The 10710-nt window shown below is 39.2% G+C and overlaps 1 pseudogene; it reads left to right on the top strand.

Annotated features, from left to right (window-relative positions):
• Positions 1 to 10107: 10107 nt before the first annotated feature.
• LOC129064473 (uncharacterized) lies at positions 10108 to 10252 on the top strand (annotated as a pseudogene).
• Positions 10253 to 10710: the final 458 nt, after the last annotated feature.

Below are 10710 nucleotides of genomic sequence, written 5' to 3'. Positions count from 1 at the left end.
AATGAGTATTTACTTGAGTTGAATAAGAGCTTTTTTCTTTGAAATATTTTTTAGTTGTATTTGTTACTGTGCCAAAATGGCTAGTGATAGATTTGGCATCTCTTAGGGACTATATCTTATGTGTCCCCCTGCTCCAATTCATATGGTGAAGTCCTAACCTTCATCACCTCAGAGTGTGACTGCATTTGGCCACAGGGCCTTCGAAGATGTGATTAAGTTAAAACGAGGCCTGAGGGTGGGCTCCAGTTCAATTTGTCTGATCTCCTTACAGAATGAGAAAATTTGAACAGAAAGACAGACACAGAGGCACATGCACCTGCGCAGAGGGACATCTACACAAAGAGGCAGCAAGTGAGTGGCACCTGCAAGCCAAAGAGTGTGGCATCAGAAGAAATCAGCTCTCCTGGCACCTTGATCTTGGGCTTCCAGCCTCCAATACTGTGCAAAAATAGGATGCAGTTGGTTATGCCACCCAGTGTGTGGAAGTCGGATAAGGCAACCTGAGCAGACTAATGATACAGTGCCATAGAGCAAAAGTACAGATGTTAGCTCTCTTCAATTTAGACCTTTCCCTTCTAATTAACTCAAAAATTTATATTGAGGAAAAAATGTCTCAATAGGCCCTTAGGACACATGTCTTAAAAGTTGTCAAAGTCACACACCCAGACCCTATTTCCATAAGTAATTTAACCCTGGTTATCAGTAAAAAGACTGAAGCTTATAGGAAATGTGTAGCAAAAGAAGAGTGATTTTCACAGACTGCCTGAAAATGCTGAGCAGCATTCAGTCTCATTCTGTCCTGGGAGTTACTGGACACAGGTATCCCATGGCCACTGACACTGTTTGGTCCATCCACAAGGTGACTCAGAGCAGTAACAACACAGTAAATAACCTTTTAATACCCCTGCCTTTCTGTGGCAGAGTTGGGTCTTGAAGCAAGGTCTTTGGATGCCCAGTCTTTAATTTTCAGTGCTTATGCTTAAACAATTTTAGAGCATTTTGGCATTTGAGGGTTTATTAAACACTAATTATCCAATTAGTATGTGCCGTGCTTGGGGTAGTGGGAGAAGGATCTCAAATAGTATTGACACCTAGTTGATCTTAATCCTTTTTAGGAAGGGAACCAAAGTCCCAAATAACTAAGATTTGTGATTTTGCTACATTATTATGCTGGGTGTTCTAATGCATCCTGGGAAGTAAGGCCTATTGTTAAATTGTATCTTTAAAATATTTGTCACAACCTTTAAATGACAATGCCTTTATTAAAAACTTAACAAGATATAAAAACATATGCTATCATTAAACCCAGAAGAGATATAGTCAGTCACATGTTCACACACACACACACACACACACACACACACACACACACAGATAAACATTCCCTCAGACACTACCACTGGTTACCTATTAAGGAGTTTAATCCCTTTCAACACTGAAAAATATTTTCTTATATAGCTGATCTCAATCTCTAATGCAGTAATTTATCTATTTCTTTCCTTTAGGTCCTCAGTACAAAGAGGGAGCAGATGGTTCCAATTCTTTTTATATCATGTTTTCACATTCTGGGGGACTTGGAGTGGTGAAATAGGTCGTGCTTATTGGTTACAATAGCAGACTTGATTTTTATATAACCTTGATTCTTTTAACTCCCTACATCTGGGAAATAGAAGGTGGGGAATAACTGGTGTTTGACAGGCTTTTATACATTGCCCATAATCAATAAATCTATTTGTGATTGTGATTCTTTTTATTATTTTTCTTTAAATTATATTTTATTGTTTATGCTATTACAATTGTCCCCACTTTTTCCCCTTGTCCCCCTCTGCCCAGCCTCTGCTTCCTCAGGCCATCCCCACGTCATTGTCCGTATCCATGGGTCATATATATAGGTTTTTTCTGACTAATCCCTTTACCTTCTTTCACCCAGTCTCCCTGCTCCCTCCCCTCTAACAGCTGTTGTCTGTTCCATGTATCTATGCCTTTATGAAAAAATGCTCAACATCACTAATCATCAGAAAGATGCAACTTAAAACCATAATGAGATGTTACCTCACACCTGCCAGAATGACTGTCATCAATAAATCAACAAGGAAGTGCTGGCAAGTATGTTGAAAAAGGGAACCCTAGCGCACTGTTGGTGGGAATATAGACTGGTGTAGCCACCGTGAAAAACAGTATGGAGTTTCCTAAAAAAATTAAAAATGGAACTGCCTTTTGACTCAGTGATTCTATTTCTGGAAATGTATTCTAAGAATCCCGAAACAACAGTTTAAAAGAATACATGCACCCTATGTTTATAGCGGTGTTATTTATAATAGCCAAGACACATCAGGAGATGAGTAGATAAAAAAGCTGTGATATATTTACACAATGGAATACTGTGCAGCCATAAAAAAGATGACCTCTTACTTTTTGCGACAGCATGGATGAACATGAAGACTTTTATGCTAAATGAAATAAGCCAGTCAGTGAAAAACAAATACTATATGATCTCACTTACAGGTGGAATCATCCTGCATCATTCATGTTAAACACTTGCTAAACATATTTTGTTTAACACTGGTAACCATTGTTATTCTTGAATTGTTAGCTCTTACATTAGCAATAAAGGATTTGGGCATCTAGCTCCTATGGAATAACTTAGAAAGACTGAGACCTTAACTTGTGGAAGCTGATGCTATCTCTAGGTAGATAGTGTTAGAATTAAGATTAATTCTTAGACACTCTTCTAGTGTGAGAGAATTGTTGTTGGCATGATATGAGCCCTGGCTCCATGGTGAAATTTGGTCTGGGAATTCATTCTTTTTAAGTTCACGTTGAAATGTTTAACATGACAGGCATATGTTGGCTATGAACAAGTATCATTAAATTTCAAAGATTGATATAGAACAACTGTTCTTTAACCATAATAAAACTGGATTATGAATCATTAAATATTTGAAAATTAAACAGTATACTTTAACCCATGAGTTAAAGAAGGAATTGTAGGAAAAACGTAAAATATTCTGAACTAAATGATAATAAACAAAATATTAACATATGTTTGATGCACCTAAAAGAATATTGAGAATTATTTTTTGTTGTATTTTGCTTTAAATACTTATAATGAAAAGATTTAAAAGGTTAAGATATATTATCAAGGTTTTCACTTTAACAAGGCAAGCAGATTGAATATAAAATAAGTAGAAGAAAAAATAGAGATGAAAACATCAATAAAAAGAGAAAACAAAAAGAGAAAACAGAAAATTAACAAAACAAAAACTAGTTCTTTGACCATATTAATTAAGTTGATAAATGTTTGGCAAAACTGATCGTATAAACAAAGGAAAAACCTAAGTTACCTACTCAGGAATAAAAGAGAAAATATCTGCATCTACTAAGGCACTTAAAGAATAATAAGGAAATATGATGAACAAATTTATGCCAAAAAATTTGACAACTTATATGACGGAAAAGTTTGTTGTAAAGCACAATTCTCTGGAAAAAGAACACAAGATCAGATATAAAGCTCAGTAGATTTATACCTAACAAAGAAAACGTATTTGCTATTTAAAAATTCCCTAAAGAAAACACCAGGTTTAGATAATTTCACTACTGAATTCTATCAAACATTTAGTGAAAAATAATACAAATATTAAATTAATTCAGCCAATAGAGAGAAGAAAATATTTTCAAACTCACTTGATGAGACCAATACAATCTTGAAAGGAAAACTCACAAAGACATTACAAGAAATTATAGATCAATAGTCCTCATAGACATACTACAAAAATCTTTTAAATAACATTAACACATCAAATGCAATAATGTCTAAAACTGATAATGCATTGAAACTGTGTTATTCAGGATTCTCCAAAGGAACAGAACCAAAAAGTACATAGGACAATGCCACCTCAGTCCCCTTCAAAGTAGGCACCTTGGGACCTCACACAGTTCTCCCAGTCACCATCACCTACCCCATCATATTTTCTTGAATCTCGTTGAGGGTCTAAATTTCTTCCCTTTAAAGGGTGGTTTTAGCTTTGGAAAAAGCCAGAAGTCACAGGGCACCAAATATGGGCTGTAGGGAGTTTGAGTCACCTGGGGGATTTGATGCTTCACCAAAAACCTCTGCATGAGATGTGATGCATGGGCTGATGCATTGTTGTGATGAGGCTGCCAATCACCAGTTGCCCATAGCTGTGGTCTTCTGAATCATCCAAATAGTTTCTGTAGAGGAATTTTCAAGCTTAACACAAAATTTGATGCAGATTTGTTGCTCTACTCACTTAGTCATTTTGAATGCAATGGATGCACAGTTCACATACTCAATGGCATCTACTGCCCCCACTGACTAATACAGTGAATCCATCATTATTCACACATGTACATTCCAGTCTATTCTTCTTAGCTGCCAGGTTACATCAATGTTGCACAAACCGTTCTTGTTGTATTAACAATGGCTGGACTTTTTCAGGACAGACTTTGTATGTATATATAAATTTCTTACCCAGAGATATGTCTGTTGATTTTTACTTTATTATTTTTTTAAAGAGAGAGGATGGGAGAGAAACATTGAGTTGATTTGAGAGAAACATCGGTTGCCTCCCATACACATTCTGATTGGGGATTGAACCTGCAACCTAAGTAGGTATGTGTCCTGACTGGGTATGGAACCATTCTCCTTTCTGGTATATGGGATGATGCTCCAACCAACAGAGCCACCTGGCCAGGGCTGTATATATACATTTTTCATCCATTTTTTTGGATTCATCCATTTTTGTTATTGTTGTTAAAGTACAGTTGTTCCCATTTTCCCCTCACCAATCTCCCCTGACTCACTGACCCCCCACTTCCCATCCTCAAGCCTTACTCCTCTATGGTTTGTCCATGGGTCCTTTATACATGTTCCTTGATGAGCCTTCCCCTTCTTTCCCCCATTATCTCCTCTCCCCTCCCCTCAGGTTACTGTCATTTTGTTCTTTCTTTCAATGTCTCTCTGGTTATATTTTGCTTGCTTGTTTGCTTTATTGATTAGATTCCACTTACAGGTGAGACCATATGGTATTTTTATTTCACTGCCTGGTTTATTTCACTTAGTATAATGCTCTCATGTTCGATCCACTCTTGTGAAGGGTAGGAGGAGTTCCTTCTTTCTTTCTGCTGCGTAGTATTCCATTGTGTAGAAGTATCAGTTTTTGGATCCACTCATTTATTGATGGACACTTAGGTTGCTTCCAGCACTTGGCTATGGTAAGTTGTGCTGCTATGAACATTGGGGTGCATAGGTTCTTTTGAATTGGTGTTTCAGGATTCTTAGGGTATAATCCCAGCAGTGGAATTGCTAGGTCAAAAGACAGTTCCATTTTTAGTTTTTTGAGGAAAATCCATGCTGTTTTCCACAATGGCTGTACCAGTCTGCATTCTCACCAACAGTGTACTAGGGTTTGCTTTTCTCCACATCCTCACCAGCAGTTTTTGTTTGTTGATTTGTTTATGATGGCCATTATGACAGGTGTGAATACTCAGAAACTGAGTATTTTTAATGTGTCTCTGGGCCCTCAGTATGTCCTTGGAGAGTGTCTATTCATGTCCTTTGCCCATTTTTTAATTGGATTGTTGTCTTCCTGAAGTGGAGTGGTGTGAGTTCTTTATATATTTTGGAGATCAGACCCTTGTCTGATGTATCATTAGCAAATGTATTTTCCCATACGGCCGGTTCCCTTTTCATTTTGCTGATGTTTTCTTCAGCTGTGCAGAAGCTTCTCTTGCATGCCACCGAGTGCTAGTGAAGGCTCGATATGGGCCCAACACTCAAGCTCCATCCATTTTCAGGGCTAGTGGATTCAGTAGGTGAGTTTTTACACCACTTCTTAGTGGATTCCAACTTCCATGACCACCATCCTATATACATAGTTTAAAAGATTTGGCTCAGGCTATTATGGAGGCTGGCAAATCCCAAGGTCTGCAATATGAATTGTCAGTCTGGAGACTCAGGAGAGCTAATGCTTCAGCTCCAGTCCAGGTCAAAGGCTTGAGAACAAGGAGAGTGAGTCATGTAGTTCCTTTCTGAAGGGCAGCAGGGCAAGACCCAGGCAAAGCTGGTATTCTACTTAAAATACAAAAGCAGGAAAAGAGCTGCTATCCCAGTGTGATGGCAGTTAGGCAGGAAAAATTCTCTCTTAGTTAGCAGAGGGTCAGCCTCTTTGCTCTATTCAAACCCTCAACTGATTAGATGAGGCCCACTCAGATTAGGAAGTGCAATCTTCTTTACTCATTATACAGATTTCAGTATTAAGCTTATCCAAAACCAGAAACACTCAGAAACACTCAGAATACTGTTTGATCAAATATTGAGGCACCCCATGTCCCAGTTAAGCTGACACATACAATTAAGTATCACAAACCCACCTCTTGTCAAGTTGGCACCCCTTTGCATTCCATTAAGCCACACTTAATCTCCAAATGAAGACTGTAGCAAGGTCCTAATTTTGCTTAACATGACACAACTTTCCTGCATATGGCTGAAAATGCATTAGCCCCTTCTTCACTTTAAAGCCGTATCTGCAAATTGGGCAGAATCATCTGTAAACCAGGCCCAAGTCTTCTCTTCCTTTATCATTTGATCATTGAGAACTTCCCATGAGCCATAGGTGCAGACTGAAGAAGAGAAAATAATGTAGTAGGAATGGAGGCCACGGGATTTTGGCTATTTCTTCATGTAACTTAGTTGTACTTTCAGGGCCTACTGGGTCCCGATGATGTAAATACCACTTGCATTTGATGATGGAGTACTTGTGCAATTTTATGGCTTGGTGGGCTAAATAAGATCTAGTTCATGGTGGGCAGTTTAGGTTGCATGATAATTTGGTGGCTCATGTTCAAGAGTTTAATCTCTTCTATGGCCTAGTAGCAGGCCAAGAACTGTTTCTCAAAAAGAGAGTAGTTATTCATAGAGGATGGCAGGACTTTGCTCCAAAATCTTAAGAGCCTACATTGCGCTTCACCTATAGGGGCCTGCTAAAGGTTCCAAAGACACCTCTATCTGCCATTGATACTTGAAATCCCTTTGGATCTGTCAGATCATATGTCCCAGTTGGCAGATGAGCTTGCATGGCAGGCTGGACTTGGTGCAGAGCTTTCTCTTGATCAGGGCTGCTCTCAGAACTAGCAGTAAATCATTTTTTGGGCTGGAGTAATACTCAAAAAAGAAATACATTGCTTCTAAAATCCAAAGGGGCTCACTAGGCATTGCATGTTTTTTGTTGTTACTTTTGTTTTTTGTTTTGTTTTGGTTATAGGAGTGGCTGTATTCAACAAGTTATTGTTCACCTTAGAAGAGATATCTTGACATGCCCCACCAAGAAATTTCACTGAGGTATAAGGCCCTTAAATTACTTTTGAGTTATGTCCCACCCTCCTCTAAAACGCAAATAGCATACCAATAAGTCTAAAGTCATGGCTACTTCCTATTCACTAAGTCAAATCATCAAAACAATATCAATGCAATGGACCAGTGTGATAGATCATGTGAGGGAAAGGCAGTCAAGATCTTTGTGAACTAAATTATAGTGTAGACCTGGAGACTTCATATACCCTTGAGGTAGAACAGTGAATGTATATTGCTGGACTTACCATCTGAAAGCAAACTGCTTTGGGTGGTTCTTATTTATAGTTATGAAGGAAAAAAAGCATTTGCCAGATCACTAGCTGCATATCAGGTACCAGGTGATGTGTAAATTTGTTAAAAAAAAAAAAAAAAAAGGAAACCACATCTGGTGCAGCATCTGCAACTGGAGGCATCATCTAATTAAGCTTACAAGAATTTACAGTTTTTTTCCAAAATGCATCTGTCTTCTGCACAGACCAGAAAGGCAAGTTGAATGAGAATGTGAAGGGAATCACCACCCCTATACTAATGATAGCACTAATCTCTGCAATCCTTCTAGGATTAGAGTATTGCTTTTTGTTTACTATTTTTTTTTCTAGGCAGAAGCAGTTCTAGTGGTTTCCATGTGGACTTTCTCACCTAATAACACTCACCCCAGTAATTAGGGAACCAATGTGGAGATTTTGCCAATGGATAAATATATCTATTCCAACTATGCATTTTGGGACTAGGAAAATAATTGCAGGATGGGTTCAAGGGCCCAATGGGAACATTATGAAATGGACCTGAGCTAAAATTCCATTGATCACTCTGCTGGTAGATTACAGTGATGTTTTGCTTGTCTTGGAATTAATGTCAGTTCAGAGCTAGTGCTCAGTTGTTCTTGAAAGATCTGAATGTTTCCCTTTCTCCAATGTACTGCTACTCTGGTAAGAGGCTATACACTCTTTTTGGAAAGGCTGGGAGAAAGATGAATAGTATATACTTTTAAAAGAGCCCCTGGATTTTTGTTTAAGTAAAACTGGCCTCTTCTTCCTTCAAGGGGTGCTGGGTCTGTAAAGTGACTCAAGTCTGAAAATTGACTCAGGAATCATGACTGTTTCTTTTTATGATAGATATTAAACTTTTGCTCATTTGACTTAGAACTTTTCTACTAGACAGGTCAAGTAAATATTTAGCAGTCATCTTATCTATTTCACTTCTAGGAACACCATGATCAACTAACCAATCCAGTAAATCTGCATGAGTCAGGCTATTCTGATTGCTGCTTTGTGCTGTCCATTATGGTAAGCACACTCACCTTGATTTTTGCATTTGAATGCCACCAATTTGCCCTGCCATCCAGGATCCAATTATTCTCATTGCATTTAAGTTTCCCAGTTCAGTAACTGCTCTAATGTTTGGTCTACAGAAAAGAGCAATCATAGAACCAACTCTTCAAGGATGCTGGGACTCCCATCACAAATATATTTCTCCTAGTCATGGTAAAAGTTGTCTTTTAGACTCTCTCAAGGTAGATGCAGTGGGAACTCAGTCAGTGGAAGAAATTATGGCACTCCAAACAGTTTCTCTTAAAGAACCCACACATGGACTCACCTACTCAGATTCACTCCCTCTGAGCTCCAGCACCAGGGTAGCAGCTTGGAAGGCACCAGTGGTATACAGGGAGAACTGAAGTGCCTGGCGTCAAAGTGAGAAGAGGTCATTGTCCTTTTTCTAAACCCTTCTCCCACAGAGCCAGCAAGCTGGTGACATGTCTGAGACTCCATCTACCTGGCTAACACTGTTTGACCCATCTTGGAGATCTCCAGAGACTGTGCCCCACCCAACATACTGGCCCACCCAAGCTGTTTTTTCATGATGAATGGCTGGTCTTGGCTCATGCAGCACAACTTCCTACATCCTCTCAAACAAGCAACAGCTGTCCTCAATGAACCCGAGGCCTGGCAATTGGAGCATCCAGCCTAGATTCACAGCTTGGCTTCACCTGGGAATCTCCAAGCCCAACACAAGTAGTAGCCATCTTAGATTTTATTATAGTTCAGGCATGGTGACCCTGGGCAAAACACAGGTGGTGGCTGACCTTGGCCTGCACCACCCAGGAAACCCCAGGGCAGCCAGTGGAAAGCTACAGACCGTACTGGAGAATCACCACCCTGCTCCTGCACAGCTGATCCACCATGGAGGCAGAGGTTAGTGGCAAGTGGTCACAGCCAATTCTTACAGCTGACTGGACTGGGTATATCCCTCCCATCGATCTGCCAACAGCAAGCAAGTCTCAACTACAAGAGGAGGGCATACTCAGCCTGGATGAAAGGCGCACCTCAAGCTTAGGTGATAGGGGAGGCTGTTCCACTGGACCCTACAGGACACCTACTACATTAGGACACACTACCAAGATATAGAGTCAAAGCACCTCTATCTAATACATAGAAATTAACACAGGGAAGCTGCCAAAATGAGGAGATAAAGAAACATGGCCCAAATGAAAGAACAGATCAAAACTCCAGGAAAGAGCTAAACAAAATGGACATAAGCAATCTGTCAGATGCAGAGTTCAAAATGCTGGTTATAAGGATGCTCAAAGAAGTTAGTGAGGACCTCAAAAGCATAAAAATGATCCAGTCAGAAATGGATACTAATTGAAATAAAGAACAATTTAGAAGGGAACAACAGTAGAGTGGATGAAGCTGAGAATCAAATCAATGAAATGGAATATAAGGAAGCAAAAAACAACCCCCTGGCAATGGGCAAGGACACACCTGATTAGTGGTGTTGCTCTTATATCAGTCAGGGGCAAAGCAGTTGTACAGTCCTTAGTTCATCCTAGCTTGTTGCCTGTGTTGGTGGCTAGAGCTGGTTCATGCCTAGAGCACATTAAAAAAAAAAAGAAGCAAAAAACCCCACAAACCAAACAAACCCCAAACAAAAAACAATCAGAACAACAAGAAGAAAAAAGAATCCAAAAAAAAAAAAAATGAGGAGCGTATAAGCAGCCTCTGGGACAACTTCAAGTGGTCTAACATTCACATCATGGGGGTGCCAAAAGGAGAAGAGAAAGAACAAGACATGGGAAATCTATTTGAAAAAATAAAGAGAACTCTAATTTGGTGAAGGAAATAGACATGCAAATTTAGGAAGCACAGGGTCTCAAAAAAGATGGGTACAAAGAGGCCCACTCCAAGACACATCATAATTAAAAAGCCAAAGGTTAAAGATAAAGAGAGAATCTTAAAAACAGCAAGAGAAAAGAAGTTAGTTACCTACAGGGGAGTTCCTAGAAGACTGTCAGTTGATTTCTCAAAAGAAACTTTGTAAAAGAAACTGGCAAGAAATGT

Source organism: Pteronotus mesoamericanus, unplaced genomic scaffold (assembly GCF_021234165.1).
Source record: "Pteronotus mesoamericanus isolate MK-2021 breed Mesoamerican mustached bat unplaced genomic scaffold, CSHL_Meso_final contig_164, whole genome shotgun sequence".
Taxonomy (NCBI): domain Eukaryota; kingdom Metazoa; phylum Chordata; class Mammalia; order Chiroptera; family Mormoopidae; genus Pteronotus; species Pteronotus mesoamericanus.
Note: the sequence above shows the minus strand (reverse complement) of the source record. Positions and strands in the feature narration are given on the sequence as shown.